Raw genomic sequence first — 26751 nt, 5'->3', positions numbered from 1 at the left:
TTAGTGTGTAATGTATGTTAAGTGTGTTTAGTGTTTTGAAAATCACTGTGTGTAGATTTTTGCAACAAGTGTTAAGTTGACAATGTGCTTATAGTTGTGCAAATATGGGCTGATGTTTTGATACTTGTGTGTAAGGTTTTGCTAATAGTGTACTACTTTTAATTTTAGTGTGTAAGCAATCCAAACAAGGTAATCTTCTATTCTTCCCGGTCTTCTGCATTTGGCCACATGTTCTCATCCACATTACACTTGATATCTTCTATGGCCCGGCACGGTAATGGTAGCCATTATTATGTTTCTCCCATGGCTACATCCCCAGCCTCATCAACATAGATAATTCCAGGTACTTGATTGGCCTCCAACTTCATGACTCTCTGAAAGTAATTAGACACAGTGTATGCAAATGCTGTTCTGTACTGTATATCTACTGTATGTACTAATGAACTCCAGGTTTTAGAGTAGTTTACTGTGAAACACACTGTGTATAGTACAGTAAGGACTGTATTGCATAACCTTACCTGGATGTATTGGTGATGGAGTTCTTTGATTCGCTCACTGTTCCATTCAGTGTCCTCTTTTAGAACATATGATCATGTGATCAGAAAAACTTCAACACATGAGTGTGGTTTCTCGATAAAATCAGTTGTGAGATACATTTAAAAACTAAAATAAGCAATGGAATAAAATACAGGGAATATATCTGTGTTTCAGTTCACAATATGAGCAGCTGTTAACTTTGACTACTAGCCTATATAAGTTGTGTTTAGAACATGAAGTTATCTGTTCTGACATTCAGAGTGAAAGCATTTGTAAATTTGACTATAATATTACATTATTTTGGTCTTGGTTGAGTTTGTGTGTAAAAGAAGTTCAAGCATTTTAAATTGGTGTTAACTGCATGCATTTTGTATCAAACCAACAAGAAATGTGTTCATTGTATAGCCTACAAAGACGAATGTTGTGCTAATCGTGTAAAGAATTTAGGAACCCTGTTAAATGTATTGAAAAAACTGTCAAAGCAATTGTAAAAAAAAAAAACTAACAAAACCACTGACTTCTCTTGCAAAATTAAACTTTTGTCTTAAACAGTTTTACCTGTGTTCAAAGTAAAGCACTGATTTCAAATAATACACAAAGTGATCAAAATGATATACACCATCAAGAAGTCAGTAAACAATACAACACAAAACAAAAAAACATGTAGTTTAAAACATATATTCTCAGAAAGAAGAACAGTTTTAAAGTTTTTTAACTGCTAACACATCTTTTAAAACAACATCTGCTTTTTTAAAACTCTACACACAATTCTCAAAACTGCACTCAAAAAGGCAAAATGTCTCACATCTCCTTCAAAATGTAACACTGCATTCAAAATATAATAAAGATGTCAGAATGAAGCATTGCATCATGTAATATATATTTTAGTTCCATTTTTATGTATTTTTTCTACTAAAGATTTCCACATGACTTAAATGACCTTTAACAAAATCGTAAAACATACTTTTTCAAGAATCAAGAATCAGTGCATATAGACAAAAAGAGACATTTAGGTTAACAGCAACACCTTAAAATATTGAACACCATGAAAACATTCAAGGTGAAAACACAGAACTAAATGCATCAACAAATGGCATAATCTTCACAATTACAAACTTTAAAATGTCAAAAAAGTGTTACAAATAAGAATATTCGCATTACCGTTTCAATATGCATTTTCATAGACACCAATGACTGCAAAAAATTTGACTTTTACTTAAAATGAATTACCATTACAGTAACGTACATGATCTGTCCCTAAATTAATAATATAAATACAGTAAATAAAAAGTATTCCATCCCAAAGATGTCTAAAATGGACTGGTGGTTGATATCTGTGAGTTGTTTAGTAAAGGGATATGTCATTCATTTTTTTCTTTATTAAAAACACCTCACAAATATACAAACCCTGTCATTGTCCTTGTGCTCAGCACAATTGAACCTACATTTTTGTTATGCTAAAAACGGTTATTTTGAAAATAAAATTACTTCAGAAATAGCTAAGTTTAAGTTTTTATCATTCACATCAATTAAATAAAACATTAAATTATTAATCAATTATAAAAACAATTACTAAAAAAATAAAATACAAATAAATTGTTTCTGTCAGTCCTGTCACATTTGCATTTTAAATTTAACATAAATTGTATAATTTTTCAGGACGAAAATAAAAGTCAGGCCCTGTCACATTTTTAATGAGTGAAAATAAATAAAGAGCCCAGAAATACTAATACTCAATTGAACGCTGATAAACCTGCAGTTTAACAATTTCCTCTTTCAACTAGTTTAATGTACTGTTATTTAAAAACATTCAAAACTTTGATGTACGCTGTATAATCACTAGGTGGCGTGCGATGTTCATTTTTAGATCACAGTGCTTTGAATCAGACTTTCTCGTATAAAAATGAAGTTATATTAAAACACTGCTGTATGGTGGCCACATTTCCTGGTGCGTCTCCTATAGTGCATTTTTTTTTTAATTTTGTGCAAATTAAAATAAACAATTAGGATGTGTGCAGATTAAATCAGTTGCTTTAATTATGTTTAATCAAAAATCTCACTATGACTCACATAATATAAAAAAACACCAAACCAATATTAATTTTTTTTACTAAATCACAGTGAAAAATAAAACGAAAGAAACGTGAGATCATATATTAAATGTAACATTTAAATCTACCTATTTAACCTTTTTACTTTACAACTTTTCAAATGTCATTTTATGCTCATATTTCGTTTCATTATTTTTTTTATTGAACAAATATTAATGTACAGCAACTTGGCATTATCATTACACCTTTACATTACAAAAAAATAAAAATAAAACAGGTACAAATAAAGAACAGATAATATGTTACATAAAATAATTCTAATTAAAATAATACATAACTAAATATAAAAAATAAATGAAAAGGACTAGGCGTTTTCCTGTAATTTATACTTTTCTCTCAAAGACAGACTAATTGCATCATCTTTAGGGATTTTAGATATGAAGTAATCTCATTATAAAAAGCACAAAACATTGGTTTCACCTTTAAATATTTTGATTTTTGTAACATTTTCCAAGCATAAGGATGTTGTTGATTAAAAAAGCATCTTTATTACTGTCCATGACAAGTCCATAAATGATGTCATTCACATTAAAGATCCTGATGTGTGGAATCTTTTGGTAAAGCCAGGCATTACGCATCCACAAACATACAGTGATGATCTGTTGTTTCAATATCATCACAAAACATTTATTAGACTCAAATCCAAATCTAATTCTTAAATATTCACTTGACGAATAAATAACATTTTAATATAAAAACTTCTGTAGTTTTTGGAGGCAGAGGAAGCTTTAAATGTTCAGTTGAAAGTTATCTTAAGATAATTTAAGTGAAATTGAGTTTCTAAACCGCTAGAGGATAATGTTGTTAAATTAATTTCTAATCTTTTTGTTTGAACATTCTTTGCAATCACACCTTCAATGAAAAAGGGGGGAACAGTTGCGGCTGCGAGGGTAGCCAGAAAATATGGCTTTAATAATAGATTCAAATTTTACTCGATTAGAAATTATAATATATTTAGTACAAACATTCCTGTGAAATTGCTCATGGAATTTAATTACGGAAGTCCTAAGAGTCCATGCATTAAAATATTTTTTCTTGTTTTGTCATAACCACGACTTAATTATCTCGTGATCTCGACATAACAAAAAGTTGTTTTGTCGTGATCTCGACATAACAAAAAGTTGTTTTGTCGTGATCACGACTTAATTATCTCGTGATCTCGACATAACAAAAGTTGTTATGTCGTGATCACGACTTTTTTTATTTTTTATTTTTTGCTTATATTTATTTATGTATTATTATTATTATTATTATTATTAGGCTATATATATTTTATTAATATCTGGCCAATGTCTGTCCAGGCAGTAAATAGCCTATGCACTGCAACAGGTAGAAAATAGCCTTACTGCAAATGCGCATTCATGCAACACATTAAAGGCCTTCAGAACACCCGATTTGAGCGCAAACGAGCTCATGATTAATGTACATTCATGATTATATTAATGTGTTATATATTACTATTTAAAATCATATTCCCTCAACTGTTTCCATTTTAAAGTAACTCTGGCGCAATGTTCAAGTTGTAAATAATTTGACGAACTTGACGAATAAAATAACATTTTTATATAAAAAACTTCTTTAGTTTTTGGAGGCAGAGAAAGCTTTAAATGTTCAGTTCTATGTGAATGGTATCTTAAGATAATTTAAGTGAAATTGAGTGTTTAAACCGCTAGAGGATAATGTTGTTAAATTAATTTCTAATCTTTTTGTTTGAACCTTCTTTGCTATCACACCTTCAATGAAAAAGGGGGGAACAGTTGCGGCTGCAAGGGTAGCCAGAAAATATGGCTTTAATAATAGATTCAAATTTTACTCGATTAGAAATTATAATATATTTAGTACAAACATTCCTGTGAAATTGCTCATAGAATTTAATTACCGAAGTCCTAAGAGGCCATGCATTAAAATATTTTTCTTGTTTTGTCGTGATCACGACTTATTTATCTCGTGATCTCGACATAACAAAAAGTTGTTATGTCGTGATCACGACTTAATTATTATTATTTTTTGCTTATATTTATTTATTTATGTATTATTATTATTATTATTATTATTGTTATTATTATTAGGCTATATATATTTTTATTAATATCTGGCCAATGTCTGTCCAGGCAGTGAATAGCCTATGCACTGCAAACAGGGAGAAAATAGCCTTACTGCAAATGCGCATTCATGCAACACATTAAAGGCGTTCAGAACACCCAATTTGAGGGTAAACGAGCTCATGATTAATGTACATTCATGATTATATTAATGTGTTATATATTACTATTTAAAATCATATTCCCTCAACTGTTTCCATTTTAAAGTAACTCTGGCGCAATGTTCAAGTTGTAAATAATTTGACGAACTTGACGAATAAAATAACATTTTTATATAAAAAAAACTTCTTTAGTTTTTGGAGGCAGAGAAAGCTTTAAATGTTCAGTTCTATGTGAATGGTATCTTAAGATAATTTAAGTGAAATTGAGTTTCTAAACCGCTAGAGGATAATGTTGTTAAATTAATTTCTAATCTTTTTGTTTGAATCTTCTTTGCAATCACACCTTCAATGAAAAAGGGGGGAACAGTTGCGGCTGCAAGGGTAGCAAGAAAATAATAATAGATTCAGATTTTACTCGATTAGAAATTATAATATATTTAGTACAAACATTCCTGTGAAATTGCTCATAGAATTTAATTACCGAAGTCCTAAGAGGCCATGCATTCAAATATTTTTTCTTGTTTTGTCGTGATCACGACTTATTTATCTCGTGATCTCGACATAACAAAAAGTTGTTATATCGTGATCACGACTTATTTATCTCGTGATCTCGACATAACAAAAAGTTGTTATATCGTGATCACGACTTATTATCTCGTGATCTCGACATAACAAAAAGTTGTTATGTCGTGATCACGACTTAATTTTTTTTTTTTTTTTGCTTATATTTATTTATGTATTATTATTATTATTATTATTATTATTAGGCTATATATTTTTATTAATATCTGGCCAAATGTCTGGCCAGGCAGTGAATATATGCACTGCAAACGGAGAAAATAGCCTTACTGCAAACGCGCATTCGTGCAACACATAAAGGCGTTCAGAACACCCGATTTGAGCGCAAACGGGCTCGTGATTAATGTAGCCTACATTCTATTAATGTGTTATATATTACTATTTACAATCATATTCCCTCAACTGTTTCCATTTTAAAGTAACTCTGGCGCAATGTTCAAGTTGTAAATAATTTGACGAACTTGACGAATAAAATAACATTTTTATATAAAAACTTCTTTAGTTTTTGGAGGCAGAGAAAGCTTTAAATGTTCAGTTCTATGTGAATGGTATCTTAAGATAATTTAAGTGAAATTGAGTTTCTAAACCGCTAGAGGATAATGTTGTTAAATTAATTTCTAATCTTTTTGTTTGAACCTTCTTTGCAATCACACCTTCAATGAAAACGGGAGGAACAGTTGCGGCTGCGAGGGTAGTCAGAAAATATGGCTTTAATAATAGATTCAAATAGTACTCGATTAGAAACTATAATATATTTAGTACAAACATTCCTGTGAAATTGCTCATGGAATTTAATTACGGAAGTCCTAAGAGGCCATGCATTCAAATATTTTTTCTTGTTTTGTCGTGATCACGACTTATTTATCTCGTGATCTCGACATAACAAAAAAGTTGTTATGTCGTGATCACGACTTATTATCTCGTGATCTCGACATAACAAAAAGTTGTTTTGTCGTGATCACGACTTAATTATCTCGTGATCTCGACATAACAAAAAGTTGTTATATCGTGATCACGACTTAATTTTTTTTTTTTTGCTTATATTTATTTATGTATTATTATTATTATTATTAGGCTATATATTTTTATTAATATCTGGCCAAATGTCTGGCCAGGCAGTGAATATATGCACTGCAAACGGAGAAAATAGCCTTACTGCAAACGCGCATTCGTGCAACACATAAAGGCGTTCAGAACACCCGATTTGAGCGCAAACGGGCTCGTGATTAATGTAGCCTACATTCTATTAATGTGTTATATATTACTATTTAAAATCATATTCCCTCAACTGTTTCCATTTTAAAGTAACTCTGGCGCAATGTTCAAGTTGTAAATAATTTGACGAACTTGACGAATAAAATAACATTTTTATATAAAAACTTCTTTAGTTTTTGGAGGCAGAGAAAGCTTTAAATGTTCAGTTCTATGTGAATGGTATCTTAAGATAATTTAAGTGAAATTGAGTTTCTAAACCGCTAGAGGATAATGTTGTTAAATTAATTTCTAATCTTTTTGTTTGAACCTTCTTTGCAATCACACCTTCAATGAAAAAGGGGGGAACAGTTGCGGCTGCAAGGGTAGCCAGAAAATATGGCTTTAATAATAGATTCAAATTTTACTCGATTAGAAACTATAATAAATTTAGTACAAACATTCCTGTGAAATTGCTCATGGAATTTAATTACGGAAGTCCTAAGAGGCCATGCATTAAAAATATTTTTTCTTGTTTTGTCGTGTTGATCAGGACTTATTTATCTCGTGATCTCGACATAACAAAAAGTTGTTAGTGCCCCACATTTCACCCCGGTATCTGGGCCCACAGTAGCATTAAGTGTGGGGCATGTGTGGGCCCACTTTGAGACAGCCCAAAAGTGTGGGCTGACTGTGGGATAACCCGCTCTGATTAGTGTGGGACAGCCCACAGTCAGCCCACACCATTGGGCCCACAGTGGGCTGCTCGCAATGATCCTGTCTGAGCCACTGAGTCTGGTTCTACTTTGTACATACAGAAAACCATTATACAATGCATTTTCAGAACAGTTTTACTTGACAATAAACTGTTTCATGTTCGTAAATATTTATTTACAGAGTTTAATAACAAAAAATGAACAACTGTATGATATTGAAACAGAATTATATTTTATACAAAATCAAACATAAATAAACACACAAAAGAAAACGCAATTTTTTAACTCCAAAAAATGTAATTAAAAGTAAGTCCCTTCTGAGTTTTGGCCCTTTCTTGGCGCCCACCATCTCTGTCTCTTGACTTTCTTAACCATGATTTTATTGTTGCTTCTACTTGGCAAGCTGTTCCTTTGCTGATTTTTGTTACAGTGTCTGGGAAATAAAACAATTGAAATACAAATGTTTAAAACAATGTGTTATTTAGGTTCAATGGACCCTTTTCACAATTCTGGGTTGTTTAGTAGCAGAAGTCATCATACTTATGGCAGAATACAACAAAATGTTTGCATTTTATTTTGCTCCAATAACCAAAGGAAAACTCAGTGATGGTGTTATCAATACTTTCAGAAAAAGCAAAAAAATAAAAATTAAATAATAATAATATTAGTGTGAGACTGATAATGGCAACCAGAGGAGAGAACCTGCCCATTGGAACTGCATTAGAAACACCTGACATAAGCAATCTTTTTTTTTTTTTTTTTTTTTTTTGTAGTTTGACGCACAGATGACATAATACAAAGTATAGCTTTAGAAGTGTACATACATTTTTTTAAAAATCCAAAATGAAAAAGAACTAAAGATTTAAGTTGCTGATCACCATTAAACACATCATAACCTTTTTGTGAAAAGGGTCCATGTACTCTTACAAAAAAATGTATTCAAGTATACTATTATATTTATTTTAAACTACAATTAAGAAAGTATAGAGTATATTCAGTATACAGCAGAATAAAACTATAGTGGTTTGTTGAAAGTGTACTCACTTTGTACCTCAAGGAAGTGTGTGTGTGTGTGTGTGTGTGTGTGTGTGTGTGTGTGTGTGTGTGTGTGTGTATGTGTGTGTGTGTGTGTGTGTATCTATTACTCTGTGTGCAGCTGTAATGGTTAAGTGCAATAGTCAAGTTCTAAGCAAAGAATAGAGTACATAAACTAAATATTTACAACAAGTGTTATAAAAGTATACTACTCAGGAGTTCACTTGCCGTACAAATGAAAAATGTCATTGTGAAATTTTCAAGTAGTACACTTACAAGTATACTAGTAGTTAATACATAACGCATATCACATCTATTGAATCTGAGATTAGATTTTCTTTTAAGGGTTGTTTCTGTTTCTAAATCGTTAATACTCTGTTAAACTGTTAAAACTGTTAAAAACTGTTAAAAACTGTTAAAAAGATGTGCTTGGCAGGTTTTAAAATTAGACAAATTGACCAACATTATAAATAAAGTTAAAAACTTATATTATTATTTGTAGCTGTTACAAAGCCCCAGGGGTTGTAAAAAGACTCCAGGATAATGAAAAGTGTTTCAGTCTTTAAAAAATTGTGGACAAATAAATGTTACTTACTTAACTGTTTCTACTGTTCGTACTGTATATGACTAGTAATTTTTCCTTCAGATTTCCTTTTTAACTCCTGTTACAGAGGGTTATAATATAGAAACATTACATACTCTACCTTTAAATGCTTTGCAGATGAGCATGCTCCTAATGACCTAGCCCTTCTAGCAGTTGCTGGGCTAGTGGAGTGTCAGCACAGTATCACACATCTGCTCTGCATCTCTGGGACAGCTCTGTGTAATCCAAACGTAAACAATTCTGTAACATAGCATTTACAGAGGATTTCATCGTGGTGGAGCCCTTTAGTTAAAGAGCCCATAATATACATGAAATAAGGTCATATCTTGGTTGTAAGGGTCTCCAACAACAGTTTAATATGCATGCAAGGTCAAAAAACACTTTCGTGGTCTTATAATCTGCATTTATTTTTACCTAAGTATCCCAGCGACTCCTGTATGAATCGTCCAGTGATTCATTTGTGGCATGCACTAAATTCCAGGGGTTTCATTACCATGACGTAAAATGGGCGTGGCTTGATCTGTGTTTGGGAAACGCCCCCTTAAAAAAAAAAAACAATACTGAGAGGTCACCGATCATGCGCAGTACAGGTTCTTTTTTAGCGCGGTCATTTCAAACAGGATGATTATGGATAAAGAACCTACCGCGGTGGATAACGAAGGAAAAACAATCATACAGGTTATTTTTTTGTTGTTATAATGTTATATTTTAAAGATTTCATTAGCAAAAACAGCTCACCTCGTTTTAATCCGTTTTAATGTCTCTGGGCTTTTGTACTTCCATTTTAAACCAAATAATAATGGTTGTGGTAAGATTAACCGTGTTTTTGTAGTTTAAAATATGGTATTCAGTCATGTTTAAACAAATAAATACCACATTTTCTGTAATAAACCGTGGTTAATTTTTCTTTCTCGATCTTAGTTAATTAACATAACTCATATTTATTTTCTATTTTTATTTAAAGTCATCATGCACAAAACACCTGGGATCAGGACAGGTATCTGATGTTAACTAATATAAAAGTGATCATACATGAAACCCCTGGGATCAGGACATGTATCTGATGTTAACTAATATAAAAGTGATCATACATGAAACACCTGAGATCAGGACAGGTATCTGATGTTAATGTATATAATATAAAAGTGATCATACATGAAACACCTGAGATCAGGACAAGTATCTGATGTTACTGTATATAATATAAAAGTGATCATACATGAAACCCCTGAGATCAGCACAGGTATCTGATGTTACTGTATATAATATAAAAGTGATCATACATGAAACCCCTGGGATCAGGAGAGGTATCTGATGTTACTGCATATAAAAGTGATCATACATGAAACCCCTGGGATCAGGACAGGTATCTGATGTTACTGCATATAAAAGTGATCATACATGAATCTCCTGGGATCAGGAGAGGTATTTGATGCTACTGTACATGATATATAAAGTATTTGACACAAAAGCCCTAGGATCGGGACAGGTATCTTAAGTTATAACAGTATTAATGTAATCTGAGATGTATCTTAAGTTAATTTGTTTAATATAACACTGACTTTACATGAAACACCTGCGGTCAGGACAGCTATTTTGTACTGCATATAAAAGGCATTGGACACGAAACCCCTGCGATTACGTACAGGTATCTGAATCTAACGGCTGTTCACAATCTGCGCATGATCAGTGACCTATGCAAATTAACAGATAGGCCTCGCCCACCCGATGACGTAGTAGCGGTTACGCTCAATGACTGTAAAAAATATGGACGACGCGACAGCCCCTTTTCCCATTGAACGCCTTGAGGGCAAAACGCCTGCTTGACGGGCACAAACTGTCGCAAAAGACTGCTGAAATTGGAGCCTTGACATGCGCAGAAGGACTGTCTGATGGAGCCAGAGGAGGAGCCGCGAAAATGAGCAGAGTCGAGCTTCCAACCAAACGCTTTATGTAAAATCAACCACGCCCCCCGAACTTCTCAGCATGCGTTTGCTGTCATATCAACACAAATGGATGTAATATCGTTAACAAATATGAGGGTTTTATATATTCTATCGCGCCAGCTCCGGGCTGCAGCGCATAACATACTCGCGGCGTCGCGGGCTGATTCCGGCTCGCATGCGGCAGCGCCAGCTCGCTCGGCCGCCGCATCTGGCTCGATTGACTCGGGCTGAAATTGGGCAGTGAGTCCAGGCATCCGGAGAAGGTCCAGCTGAGGTAGTCAGTCTGAGCTCTGAGGGGTAAGTCTCCGGCAGGCGAGAATCTAGCCGAACTGGTCCGAGTGTATTTTGCCATCTGGGTGGCTAGGCGTGTATCAGCAAACTAATAAGCCCGAAAAAAGCCCTGACTTTAGCGAATAAACAGTGTTCCACCAGGATCATGTATGTCAGAAACTGTAGTTTACTGCTGAACTCATTTTGTCATGGTAAAATAACACAGAAATCGAAAAATAACACTTCAGTCTCCTGCCGAAGCTCAGACACGCTGCTTTGAGAAACGGTCAATCACAGCTGTCAATCACAAAGACACGCCCAGCATTAAATTACTGCTAAAAACAAACTGTTTACAAAAATGAAGATCTGCACCTATTTCAGCACAATAACCAGTGCCTTAATCGACCAGAACCATCTTTCCGGACTTTTTATTGCAAGTGTAATAATTTTTTTTTATTTGGGCTCAAGTCTCCTTCATTAACACGGAGGAGGCGGGCTTTATGACTTGTACTGCAGCCAGCCCCCAGGGGGCGATCTAACGGCCGAGACCTTCACTCAAACGCAGGCTTGCGGCACACTTGGTTACGCTGTACTGAAACCCCTGGAAAAAAGTGCCTGCCATTCATTTGTTCCCAAACCCCTCCTTAGCGCGAAGCTAATCTGCGCTGATTGGACCAATGACAGTCTGTTGCGATTGGTCGACTGCCTTCAGTCAGAGTGAAATGCCAAACAGCTAATCAGCAATATAAAAGTAATCACAGTTCATACACGCTCGATAGCGTAGGCGTGGATTTTCGCTGCCAGTGGGTCAATGTAAATACAGACTATGGACTTGAAAATTCAGACGACTAACTATTTTATTGAGCAAAAACTCCAAAAACAGTTGAGGAGATCTCCTAGCTTCTCACTCTGCTCTTTTCACAGACACACACACACATTTTGCACACACACACGCACTTAACCCTGCTCCGGACGACAACGCGCGCGCGCGCGCAAACACACACACACACACACACACACACACACACACACACACACACACACACGTCCGGACGACAGCGCGCGCACACACACACACAGACACACACACTCGCCATACTCCTCGTCCACGGAGCTCCGTTAACAAAGCAGCACGCGTCGCGTTTTTAACGTGACTTTGCACGCGATGAGAGAATATAGCCAGTTAACCTGATACAGTACACGCGGTTACAAGTAACAAATCACAACTAAATACATTTGCAAGCTAGAATCAACGAGGCAACAACTTTAATCGCACGTACTTACACTTGAGAAATGGAGGAAGAAAAATCCATCCTGACGTCCATCAGTAAGTTACTCTTTACTGATCCTTCCTTTAACAAATGCTGATGAAGTATTCTTTGTAGCATGTAGTTTGCAGAAGTTTCCAGTAGTTTCCAACTGCTTGGCTATAATGCTGAGGTTTCATCTTTGGGTAGAGACTCAATATATCCATCTGCAGTGTGATTTCAATCAACCGGCATGTTTGTGTGTGTGTGTGTGTGTGTGTGTTTGTGGGTGTGTGTGTGTGTGTGTGTGTGTCTGGGTTTCTGCGTCAGAGGGCGGGGCCTCAGGTTTGAAATCTCCCGGGTTTGCGCGTGCACGTGAATAACTTGGTTTCGTTCGTACGTCATGGCGAAACACCTAATGAATCGGTATCAAGGCGACTCGTTTGAAGCACTATGAGTCGACTCTTTTATAGATGAATCAACAGTTTTAAACACTGTACACTAACTGTACATTTCATCGATTTTGTGATAGAATTTACCTACCTAAAAGATGAGACGGCTGCGTTGTTGTTCAAAATCAAGGCGCTCTTGTAATGACACTCTTGCGGTTCCCCGTTACCATAGCAACCCTGTAAACAAACCATCCCGGTCCCACCCACTCTTCACATATGATATTTAAATACAGCTTTAGATGAATCATGAAGAAAATTAACAAAGAGAAGCAGATTTTATTATATATACTTAAAAGAAAAAAACATACATATAAACGTGTGACTAACCATTCAGGGTGTCACACTTTCCCCTAGAAAATAACTGCTCCAGTTATGATTTTTTTTTCACACTTAAGGACACTTTTTTTTAAACACTTTTGGTGTCAAAATTTTCTAAAAAAGTGGACAATAAACAAACATATTTTGGGTGGCTCAATTGGCTACCCCACATGGGAGCCACATGTGTTTTTCTGTTGGATTGTCCTGCCCACACTGTCCCACAGTAAACCCACACTTACAGGGTCCACACTGTGATCATATGTGATCAAGATTATATATAAAACTATAATTTCTGGATGATTTTCTCTCAGCAGCAAGGCAGTTTTTGTCCTTCACACTATTTTGACTAAAATGAAAATGATTTATTGTAATTTTTATATACAAGCTAAATATAAAATTTAACTTAAATTTACCCACGAAATACAAGTTGGGGCCACAAAGGGAAAATCCATTGGGCCCTGCTTGGGCTGACCTATATGGGGCCCACATGGGTTTTTCTGTGGGCAAGCCCACTGTGGTATTGCCCACAGAAAACCCACATTGGGCCCCAAAGGGTAAAATCCATTGGGCCCCAAATAGGCTGACCCTTATGGGGCCCACATGTGTTTTTTTGTGGGCAAGCCCACTGTGGGCTTGCCCACAGAAAAACCCATGTGGGTCCCAAAGGGGAAAATATTTTAGGGGCCTGCATGGGCTACCCCACATGGGCCCCACATGTGTTTTTCTGTGGGATTGTCTTGCCCACACTGTCCCACAGTAAACCCACACTTAACCACAGTGGGCCCACACTGGCATGTTTGCGGGGTTCCGTGGCGACCCCGGATTAATAAAGGGACTAAGCCGACAAGAAAATGAATGAATGAATAAATGATAGTAATAATAATAATAATAATAATAATAATAATAATAAAGACATTGCCTAAAATAAAAGCAGAAAATAAGTCGTGATCTCGCCAACTTTTAGTTATGTCCAGATCATGAGATAATTAATTCATGATCACGAGAAAACAACTTTTTGTTATGTCGTGATCACGACTTATTTTTTTGCTTTTATTTATTTATGTATTTATTATTATTGTTGTTGTTGTTATAATTATTATTATTTATTATTAATATTAATGTTGATATCTGGCTAGTCTGGACAGGGAGTCTGCACTGCAAACAGGGAGAGAATAGCTGCGCATTCCTGGAACACATAAGGCGTTGAGAACAGAGTGCAAACGGGCTCATGATTAATGTTTATTCATAATTATATTCATTATATATTAATATTTACAACCATATTCCCTCAACTGTTTCCATATTAAAGCAACTAGCCTACATGTAGAAAAGTTCATTTTTAGAAAAATGGTGATTACATCTCGATGTGTAGGAAATCTGTTTCGGTCAAGTTATTGATCCGGAAAATACAATCTGCGAAACTGTTGCTAACTTTACTGAACTCAAAGATTAGCATCTTCATCATTCTTCATAATTTCATTCATACAGCAATTCTTTTGGGCCAAATAGAGTTGTTTTAAAATGGTAACAGAGAGAGTATTGTAAATAATGGTAGGCTATAATCATACGTGTTTATAATCATGTACATCATGAGCTTGAGCGTTTGCTCTCATGGCTGCTCTGAACGCCTAATGTGTTGCACATTTGCGCGCCTGCAGGCCCTGTTCACAGGGCCGGTGTAGACTCTCTAGCAGACATTTGCAACATATTAATAATAATAATAATAATAATAATAATAATAATAAACACATAGCCCAAATAAAAGCAGAAAATAAGTCGTGAACAACTTTGTTATGTCGAGATCACGAGATAATTAGTTCGTGATCACGAGAAACAACTTTTTGTTATGTCGTAATCTCACGACTTACTTATCTCGTGATCTCGACATAACAAAAAGTTGTTATGTCGTGATCACGACTTATTTATTATTTATTTATTTATTTTGCTTATTTGTATTATTAATTATTATTATTATTATTATTATTATTATTATTATTATTATTATTATTATTGATATCTGGCCAGTGAGTCTGCACTACATTTGTGTAGGAACAATGTTTCGGTCGAGTTATTTTTGATCCTGAAAATACGAATCTACGAATCTTTTGCTAACTTTACTAAACTCAAAGAGTTAGCATCTTCATCATTTTTCATAACTGCATTCATATGCAGCAATTATTTTGGGCCAAATAAAGTTATTTTAAAATGGTAACAGAGAGAGTATTGTAAATAAAGGTATAGGCTATAATCATACGTGTTTATAATCATAATCATGAGCTTGAGCGTTTGCTCTCATATGGCTGCTTTGAACGCCTATCACATTTGCACGTCTGCAGGCTATCCCTGTTAACAGGGCCGGTGCAGACTCTCTAGCCAGACATTTGCAACATAATAATAATAATAATAATAATAATAATAATAATAATAATAACTAGAATTGTACATTTCCTAAAGGAAATGTGAATGGGGTTTGCGTGGCAAATCGATGGGGTACAAAATGGTACTAAACTGGGCAATAGCACTGGAAAGGTAAGAAATGGTGGTTGTTAAGATGTTGCTAGGCGGTTGCTAGGGTGTTCTGGGTGGTTGCTAGGTGGTTGCTAGGGTGTTCTGAGTGGTTGCTTAGTGGTTGCTAAGGTGTTGCTAGGCGGTTGCTAGGGTGTTCTGAGTGGTTGCTAGGTGGTTGCTAAGGTGTTGCTAGGTGGTTGCTAAGGTGTCCTAAGTGGTTGCTAGGCGGTTGCTAGGGTGTCCTGAGTGGTTGCTAGGTGGTTGCTAAGGTGTTGCTAGGTGGTTGCTAGGGTGTCCTGAGTGGTTGCTAGGTGGTTGCTAAGGTATTGCTAGGCGGTTGCTAGGGTGTCCTGAGTGGTTGCTAAGGTGTTGCTAGGCGGTTGCTAGGGTGTCTTGAGTGGTTGCTAGGCGGTTGCTAGGGTGTTCTGAGTGGTTGCTAGGTGGTTGCTAAGGTGTTGCTAGGCGGTTGCTAAGGTGTCCTAAGTGGTTGCTAGGTGGTTGCTAAGGTGTTGCTAGGCGGTTGCTAGGGTGTCCTGAGTGGTTGCTAAGGCGTTGCTAGGTGGTTGCTAGGGTGTCCTGAGTGGTCGCTAGGCCCTTACTAACGCATTACTAGGCGGTTGCTAGGTGGTTGCTAGGCGGTTGCTAGGGTAATTTGGGTGGTTGCTAGGCAGTTGCTAGGGTACCCTGGGTGGTTACTAGGCAAGCCTCACATACATGCCTGATAAAATATTTATACTTAGTGAGCATTTCTAGCAAGTTACAGTACTTGGCTAGTCCATATTAGCATGTAGCTAGTCACTGCTAGCATGTGTACCATATAGGAAGTTCCGTTTGCTAGCATGAGTCAAACGAGCCAATCCCCAAGTCTCTACGATGTTCTGATGCTGAGATATAGCTGTTGATGAATGGTTGCTAGGGTACTCTGTTTTGTTGCTATAGGCGAGGTTACATAGTGAACTTGAATGTGGTTGGCTAAGTCAGATGAACCAACCCCCATGTCTCTATAACACTTCTATGCAAAGATATGCATGTAGGCATATTTTAATGTAAGTGTATGGACTCAATTTGGGGGCGTGGCTTAAGAGCTTCATTATCATATCGAGATGCTTATTGGTTGTCTGAGTCAGATGAGCCATCCCCCAAGTCAATAGGACACTGCTAAGCAAAGATATGCATGTAGGCCTATTTTAATGGAAGTCTATGGGACCAATTTGGGGGCGTGGCTTGTGAGCTTCATTATCATATTGAGATGCTCATTGGTTGTCTGAGTCCCATGAGCCAATCCCTAAGTCTATAGGACACTGCTAAGCAAAGATATGCATGTAGGCCAGTTAAAATGGCAGTCTATGGGACCAGTTTGGGGGCGTGGCTTGTGAGCTTCATTACCATATTGAGATGCTCATTGGTTGTCTGGGTCCAATGAGCCAACCCCTAAGCCTATATGACACTGCAATGCAAAGATATGCATCTAGCCCTATTATAATAGAAGTGTATGGGATCAATTTGGGGGCGTGGCTTGTGAGCTTCATTATCATATAGTGATGCTGATTGGTTGCCTGAGTCAAATGAGCCCACCCCCATGTCTCTATGACACTCCTATGTAATGTTACAGATGTGTGACCTTTATAATGGAAGTCAATGGGATGTGCAATGGGATGTCCCACCCCGTGTTAAGTCAATGGGGCAGTTATTAAGGGTCTTTAAATGGTTTGGGGGGGCGTGGCTTGTGAGCTTCAAAATCATATTGAGATGCTGATTGGTTGCCTCAGTCAAGTAAGCCAACCCCCAAGTCTGTATGACACTGCTATGTACTGTGATTGACATGTGAGTCAAGAAATGAATGGGAGTCAATGTGCCATGTAAAGTCAATGGGGACCCCTTTGGGACGTCCTAGCACCCCAGGGGTACAACTTATACCCCTTTTTGGGGTATGTTCTCATACAGGCTGCAACCCCCTACAGATGTTGCGAATCCCATATTTCTACGAATTTCACACTTGGCGCTACAACGCTTTAAAGGTCGTCCCATTTCGCGGCGCGTTTAGTGCTCTTCTAGAAAAATGAATGGGAGTCAATGGGGCCAATGTAAGTCAATGGGAGAACTTTGGGACGTCCTAGAGCCCCAGGGGTGCAACTTATACCCCCTTGCGAGGTATGTTCTCACTTAGGCTGCAACCCCCTACAGATGCTGTGAATCCCATACTTCTATGAAATTCACATTCGGCGCTGTGATTCGTCAAAGTTCGGCTCAATGTTAAGTCTATGGGATTTTTGGGTGGGTTTTTTGGCCCCGCAGGGGCCAAAAAACCCCCCACCGCTTATAAAAGTCATAGCACACCATTCCCGATAGAGCCGGACGATTTGACACCACTTTCAAGGGTCTGGGGCGAAAGCTGCGGGACAAGTTACGCGCCGAACTTTTGGCAGAATTAAGAATAATAAACCAGCACAATAGTAAGAATGGACTTTGCCTATGGCAAACCCCATTAATAAACACATAGCCTAAATAAAAGAAAAAAATAAGTCGTGATCACGAGAAAACTTTTTGTTATGTCGTGATCACGACTTAATTTTCTCATGATCTCGACATAACAAAAAGTTGTTTTCTCGTGATCACGACTTAATTATCTCGTGATCTCGACATAATAAAAGTTATGTTGAGATCACAACTTATTTTCTGCTTTTATTTAGGCTGTGTTAATTATTATTATTATTATTATTATAATCACGTGTGTATAATCATAAATGTACATTAATATTGAGCTCGTAAAACAGGTATGAAAATCATGTCACTTTCTTTAGGTATATATAATTACACAAAATATTATTATGGAAGTTTTTCTTCCTAAAAAGATTTAAATGAAAATTCAAATGCTCAAAAGCTCAAATGATAAATCAAATGCTCAAATAAATTAAAATCAATTAAAAATGGTTTGAGGATTTGATTCATCATTTGCGATGTTGGTTTGAGGATTTGATTTATTTGAGCATTTGATTTATCATTTGATCTTTTAAGCATTTGTTAGGAAAAACGTTCATAGTTTAATTTCCTATTTAGCACCCGTCTCTTCCCTTTTGCGCTGACTGCACATGGGAGAGGTGGGTGTAAATCATCTTTACTTTAAAAAATCATATAATATTAAGTAATATTTATACCTTTATTTTTCACATATATTTCATTATTTTTGTGTTTTCACTTTAATTGAGGTTTTGATTTATTTTGCTCTAACTGAGAGAGGAGTCTGGATGCAAACCTGGTGCAGTGCAATCTGGGCTGCATCCAGTGCTTTTAAATAGGCTCACTTAACCCCAGCCCTAACCCTACCCCTCACAGTGAAGTCACTAGCTCCATTTGAGTGCATTGTGTCTGACATTGCATGGCTGAGTGATGCAATCTCAGCTTGCATCATAAATTCAAATCATAATGACAACATGATGGGTCTAGTACATCTGATCAATAATCAATGTTTGGTTGTCGTTCAGATAAAAGTCTTTGTTGCAGTCAAAAGTTTTGCTGTCATTTCAAACATCTATAAAACATTTTTTTCATCTTAAAATGCTGCCAAACTATGACTTGCTAATGCACAAAAGCATATTCACGACTTTGATCTCTCAGTTAGACTATAATGCATTACTAGGTGGTTGCCCTGTAGGTCTAATCAACAAACTGCAGCTAGTTCAAAATGCAGCTGCTGGAGTGCTTTCTAGAACTAAGAATCTGAATGACTTAGCTGAGCTCCCGTTGTATTACTGCCCCTCACGTCCACTACTCCCACTTCATTCTGGACAACTGGCTATTCCTAGAATATCAAAATATTTTAGCGGGTACATCTTTCTCTTACCTTGCATACCTTGTTGATCATTCCTTGCCAGGCCATCCTGCTAATAAACCCTGCATTTGGATCAGCACCTCTGTTGTCAGCCTCCCACGTCACATTACGATAACAGTGTGACAGACTGCACCTTAAAGCACATCATATTTGCTTTTATTGTAGTTAATGTCATGGATTGATAACAGCTGTAGGTGGTTGATTAGCACAAAGCATGACAGGATGTGTAGTTGTGTCGTGTGATATTTGATAGCAACCTCTCATTTGAAGACCCCATTTCAAGCATCCATAAGACAACATTTTGTCATCTTAAAAATGTTGGCAAACTATGACATGCTATTGTTATTGTAATCAGTGTCTGGATTGATAACAGCTGTAGGTGGTTGATTAGCACACAGCATGATGGGATGTGTAGTTGGAATGAATGGCTGGTGGAGTTTACATATGTCTGGAGTGCCCTCTAGTGAGTTTGATGGGTACTCCAGCTAACACTCATGACATTTACTTTCTCATAATATTGTTTTTCATTTGTAACATTTGAGTGTTTCCCAGTACTGGGTTGCAGCTGGAAGAGCATCCGCTGTGTAATACATATGCAGAAATATTTGACGGTTTATCCCACTTTGCTGACCCCTGATATGGGACAAAGCTGAAACACAATGAATGAATGACTTGACTTGTTTTGTTCTGTTAAATTTGTTAATTAAAAGACGTCATTAAGGATGTCGTATCTAAATGAGATAGGAAAAGGCATGTGGGTCAGAAAGGGGGTGGGACATCATTTTTCACCACAAACTTAATTTGGGATCATGTGTATTTTAATTTTAATGCATGTTTTGTTGGTCATTACAAAATAAACCAAAATAATGAATAACATTTGAGGTGAAATGAAATGCATTTAAGACAGCCTGTGGCCAAAACAAAAAGCCAGAACAAACTGTTTTGTTAAAAGTGAATTAAAAGTTAAGAGTTAAAAGTAATGTTTTTTTACATAGTTAATTATAGTCTATGTCTGATTGTTAACTGTATGACCAAAAAACAAAAGCCTTTTAAAAACTTTTAGCTGTTCATTGTGCCACTTGATAAGGTTGTTTGACCACAGTTAGCAGGAAAGGCGCATTTCACTGCGTTTTTCAACTGCTCACTAAAGCCATGACCGGCCAAAAATTAGGCAAGCGATTACACTGAATTCATTGGATGATCAGTTACACTAATAACAAAACTGATATATCAAATAATGGAACATAGTCATCCAAAATGCTTCAATTTACAGATGTTTATTCACAGTAATAAATCAACATCAACATTGTATATTTTGGGGATTTTAATGGTCATACTTTTGTACTTGCCAAAACACTGGCTTGTGCTTCTATTAGCCATGTGTTTTTACGTTGTCTCTTGTTTGGTGTGAAAACACAGCATTTGCATGAGGACAAAAGGTACCTTATTGATTATGTGTTCTTGTCTAATTTTTTGTGAGAGCAGAGGGTGTTTTCTTTGTTTGTATGTCCCTAAGTTGTGTGTTCTTGTCTCATGTGTTCTGTGAGCACAAGTTTTTTTTCTCTTAATGTACAGTACGTGGTCTCTGGACCTATAGTTGCCTGCTGTTTTGTTTATTTACCCCACCTGCTTTCCCTCATTAGCTAATGTGTTTGCTCTCCTATTTGTTCTCCTTCTGTTTTTAATCCTGTGCTGGTTTGTTGTCTTTACTCAGTCATGTCTGCTTCTTTCAGCAGGCCCGTAGCCAGCCTGTTGAAAAGAGTGGTTATTTTTTTTTTTTCAAAATATGGATCCTTTTGCAGTTATTAGCCTCATTTTTTACTTTATTATGAGGTTTCAAGCTGAAGCAGCATTCAAAAGAGCATTCTGCTTGGTTTTAAACCCTACAAGGGTTATTTTCACAATGTATTACAGCATAGCAGTCAAAATAGGCCAAATGAGCTCATGTATGAGACAAACTCTGGACCTTTGTCAGTTAGGGGTGGGTCTTTCGAGCCACCGAAACCCCTGTGGCTAAGGACATGTTCAGTCCAGCCCAGCTGCTGTTGTCCTGACCCCAGAGGGTAGTTTATGTATGTTAACATATTATGTAATTTAGGATAGTTTTTAATATTAAATAATACTCATTTAGGGGGCTGTAATTAAACTTTCACCTCATAATGTTAATCATACCTGACAGCATTTTCGCAAAATGGCTGAAATAAAAAGTTTTACGGAAAAAAAATATGAAAAATAATCATTTGTAAACTTCATAGGTCATTCTCAAAGTCATTTCTTCTGACTGAGTCTTTCTTTCATCAGTCTTTGTCTATGATTTATAAATGATTTTTATATGTTTAACATTTCTTTGACTCAGTCATGGGCTGTTTTGTCAATATGCATTCTTCAGCTGTCTTTGGTCGTTGTGTTCCCATGTAACGTCATCATCACCTGCCAGAGTTCAGTTCCAAAACTCAAGACTGCAAGAACAGGGGATGCGTGAAAGTTCCCAGATGTGTTTTTGTATTGAGGATGCACAGATGCAGACTTGAGCACTGAACTCCCTCTATAAGTCCCAGAAGTTTATGTGGCTGAATAAAGAAGGCGGAAAATGCAGAATTTTATGTAGATTTATTATTAAGGTCAGAAATATAACTTATTTATCTCGAGAGTTTCCCTAAATGAGACGGTGAAAGTAAACATTACCATGAAAATCTTAATAAAGGCATAAACACATTTATTTCCAGATATTCAGATTACAGTTTTTTTTCTCAAATGCTAAAACACAAAAGCCAATCCTCTAAACCAAATGAACAGTTGTCTAAACACATGTGTTTATGATAATGGAAAATGATGGCTAGATTTAGTAAATGTGTTTAGTATATATATGCATATATATATATATATATATATATATATATATATATATATATATATATATATAAATATATATATATATATATATATATATATATATGCATATATATATATATATATATATATATATATATATATATATATATATATATATATATATATATATATATATATATACATACATACATACATACATACATAACTGCAATAAGCTGTTTCTCCTTGGCAATGGAATAAAATATATGTGTGTTTCAATTCACAATTCACTTTGACTTTATCCTATGTAAGTTCTGTTTAGAGCATGGTGTTATCTGTTCTGACATACTGTGTGAAAGTATTTGTAAATTGGACTGTAATATTACATTGTTTTGATCTTGGTTGAGCGTGTGTGTAAAAGAAGTTTTAAGCATTTTAAATTGGTGTTAACTGGTTGCATTTTGTGTCAAAGCAACAAGAAATGGGTTAATTGTATAGCCAACAAAGATGGAATTTGTATTAACTGTGTTTAGAGTTTAGGAAACTTGTTAAATGTATTGAAAAAACTGTCAAAGCCATTGTAAAAAAACAATATTTATAAAATTTTCCATTAATTGTATTTTATTAACGTCTACCCCAACACTAAACCCAACTGTCACAATAATGATAAACAGATCTGGATCTGGAGTCTTCTCTATAAGTATGGCTTATTATCCATGTGGATGGATCATAACAGCCTTCTGAGCCCCTACTGGCCCATATCTATAAGCTGATAATCACTGATAACACCCAATCAATTGAGTGCTAACATTCAAAGCAGGTGAATGTTTCATACACGTGTTGTCAAACTGATAAAGATATTTTCTCAGTGTTTTTCTGTTTGCATGTGTTTTCTTAACTTAGCAGATTTGTCTAGACCACCAAAATTATTTATTATGAAAAACCTGAGAGCATTTCATCTGTGACTTATATATAATAGGTTTAATAGTAAAATATTTACCAAAGTAGGCTTGAGCAGATTTTGATTTTGAATGTTTGGGTGTCAACGATGTCTTGAAGCTAATCCTGGCAGTGTATTTTGAGTAACTTGAAATTCTGGTCTTACCAGCATTGTTTAAACATTCTGAGTTCTTTTTTGGAAGCTAAAACCTGTCCTTCATGAGATATGTTCAGAAAGTATCCAGTCTAACCAACAAAATGTTATTCACATTACAGAATTATTTCAGCTAGACCAGAATGCAGTTCCAACCTATTTTAAGATTGATCCAATCTCAAAAGAATCACATGTCAAATTTTAGAGTAAAAGCAAAAAATAAAATGATGCTATAATTTATTCACCCTCAAAAATGCATTCACCTGTCTTTTCTATTTATTATAATAATTTATCCAGACTATTCCATGTTATATAATGCTTTTGACCAGTGGCTTTTATTTTGAAGCTTCCAAAAGTGCATAAATCCATCATGAAACTAGCTCATACAGGTGATTGACACGTCTTATAAATTATATCATTGCGTTTTGTAACAAAAATTTTTTTAATAATCTTTTTGTCACAAAATATTTAGGAAATAGAAGCAGGAAACCATGTACCACACAGTTTGTTTGCCAAAGAAGACAATGTCTAACAAGAAAACAAGTTGGCTTGGGATCACTATATAATAATATACAGCATATTACTCTTACAATACAGCATACATATGTCTATCTGTCTACATCACACATAAGACGTGTTAACCTGGCAGTATATGGGTTGTTTTATGCTTCATAATAAAAGCCACTATCCAACACAATTAAACAGCATTGAAGAACCGAGATTAAATATAAAAATACTGTTTGTCTTAAAGAAAAAAAATATTTTATACAAATATATATTATATATGGTCATTTTAATTTTTGGTAAATGCACAGCTAAGTTCATTTACAGAGGTCCTATTATATCCCTTTTTACAAGATGTAATATAAGTCTTCAATGTCTCAAGAGAGTGTTTGTGAAGTTTTAGCTCAAAATACCCCTAAAATATTTTATAACTCTTTGAAACTGTCCCTTTTAGGCTTTGATCTAAATTGTGGCATTTTGGTGACAGATTAAGGGCTGAGCTACAGATGTCTATGCAACAGCATAGTGGCAGATTCAAAAACAGGGTTATCTCATATGGCTCAAAAGAAGACAGGTCACTCTGGTGTTCATTTGTGTATTCTAAAATTTATAATGCATCTTGGTCCATGGCTGTTTTTCAATATACCTTTTTGTCTGTACTTGGATTCTTGTGTCCTCATGAAATGTCATCAACCGTCGCCGAAGTACTGTTCCATTCCAAGTTCACATTTTCCCAAGTGCAGATAAAATGATCTGATGTGTACTTGCTCAGCCCTTTTTGTCGAGGATGCATCAAGAAGTGATTTGTGCGAACTTGCGAAGCACAGGTATCCCAGAATGCATTGCAGCCCAACCAGCGAAAGCTAGTTGCGGATGGGAAAACCCACACGATTTAAAAAATAATCTTCTGTTGTGTCACAAAATAAAGTTTTAGGAGTTATTCATGCGAGAATGTAGTTGTTTTAAACTCAAATCGGCAGTTCATTTACAAGATGGCTTGTATTTGACGATCTGCTTTCATTTATGCGGACTCTGGTATGTTAAGTGTTGTACACTGTCTGTGTATATTAATAAACCATTTCACTCCACATTTATGGTGATTTACGTTTATATTTTCTTAAATCAAAAATATTTATTCATAATATTAAATAATTATAAGGTCGTGCTTTATACAATTAAATCATTTTATTGTTACTGTGAATTGAAACCAATGAGTCCATGGTGAGGTAAGTGATGTTATAAAGTACACTGCCAGTCCATTTGAAGAAGTACCTGACTTGTGTCCTTGGGAGATCATTCTTCTAAGTCTGAACTGCCAAGGATGCAAGCCCAAACTTTGCGTATTTGGTATTGAGAAACAGCCCATGACATTATCTTCAGCAGGTACTGTGACAACTACAACTATATTTGCATATAGGTCTCCTTTAACATTGTTTGTTAAAAAGGTTAACTTAATTAAGAAGAATAGCTGGTCAGGCACACCTTTCTTTCCTTAAGAATGCCCCACAACCCTTGGTTGTAATTGTAGAGATTCTTTAAATACCTGCATTAAAGACACTTGCAACATTTCACAGTCATTGCGGCATGACAGCTTGTGAGGGCCTATTGTTTGAGCAATGCCAATAAGCTTCAAAGAAATGTGCACTATCATGATCAACACGAGGGCACTAATGTAACCCAACACTTACCTCTCCGTCTTAGCCACACAAAGATACAATTGTTTACGCAGCGGATCATTTTCAGCCCTCCTGTAATGCCCTCCTCTGTATTCTATAGGGTGGGCGTGCAGGTGGCCGAGTAATTAAGGAATATTGCGAGGTGGGCTTATCAATAAATTAAAATGAGGGGGCAGAGTTGCTTTCAATTATTGATATGAAGTCTTGTGTATCCTGACGCTTCTCCTGCCCAGGTGGTTACAAGTCACTGACTCCACTGAGGGTTGCAGTCAGTGGGGGAGAAGAACAGGCAGAGAGCCTGCCGAGTCAAGGACGCCACCACTTCCTGCTCTGCTCGCTTTCATGGAAAAGTGTAAAGAGAGAAGGGATAGGTGAGAGAGTGTGGAATTGAAAACTTTAAATGGAGGAGGGGTTGAATACATAAGCATTTACAATAATTACTTGATTTGCTTTATTTCAAATATGATTCAGTCATGGAGGATTATAAGGAAACGCAATCTCAGCAAAAAAAACAAGTCAAAATATAAAAACTGGTTACACCGCTCTACCTTGTTTATAGCTGTTAGTACATATTTATCCTGTCCGATCTCATGTGGAAACGTTGCTATTTTATGTTTTGCCAAAAAAAGTGGCTAATTTGTACAAAATCATACAAAAACGTACAACATTTAAGAGGAGGCATGCTCCCAAACGACACCCCTTAAAGGGCATCTATGATGAAAATCATATTTTGACAGAACAGTGTGTTAGTGTCCATGTGTTCACTGTAGAGTGATCGATACACAAATCTCTCTTTTTTTAAATTTCCAGACGTTAAAATGTTTTCCAAATACCTCCCATTTTGAGGCCCACCGCAACGTTACGTAGGAGTGCAATTTCACCGCCCAATGCATCGATTGACAGCCACGTATTAACATGTCTCTGTAATAACAATAATCTTATCCACAAGACAGGACGTGCGCAAAGCAATTGGGATTAAAAGATCTGTTCAGCTCACTGTGATCATCAATCATCATCAAATGTGATCAAGAATAAGTTTCACCAAACAGTGCATGTTTGTAATAAATTACAGCGATTTTACCATCTTTACTTCACCACAC

At 35.9% G+C, this 26751-nt stretch overlaps 1 long non-coding RNA gene across 2 annotated transcripts; it reads right to left on the bottom strand.

Moving 5' to 3' along the window:
- Positions 1–7490: 7490 nt before the first annotated feature.
- Positions 7491–13053, bottom strand: LOC147844385 (uncharacterized). Of its 2 annotated transcripts, none has more exons than XR_015491774.2 (3): positions 12983–13053; positions 9077–9191; positions 7491–7770 (listed from the first exon to the last, which is right to left on the bottom strand). It is a non-coding gene; the product is annotated as an uncharacterized LOC147844385 (long non-coding RNA). The 2 variants fall into 2 exon arrangements; XR_015944612.1 differs by lacking the exon at positions 12983–13053 and adding an exon at positions 9391–9518.
- Between the last annotated feature and the right edge of the window lie 13698 nt (positions 13054–26751).

The sequence above is a fragment of the Danio rerio genome, chromosome 5, assembly GCF_052040795.2.
Source record: "Danio rerio strain M-AB ecotype USA chromosome 5, GRCz13ab, whole genome shotgun sequence".
Classification (NCBI taxonomy): domain Eukaryota; kingdom Metazoa; phylum Chordata; class Actinopteri; order Cypriniformes; family Danionidae; genus Danio; species Danio rerio.
The sequence above is the reverse complement of the archived record's forward strand: the minus strand, read 5'-3'. Positions and strand labels throughout refer to the sequence as shown.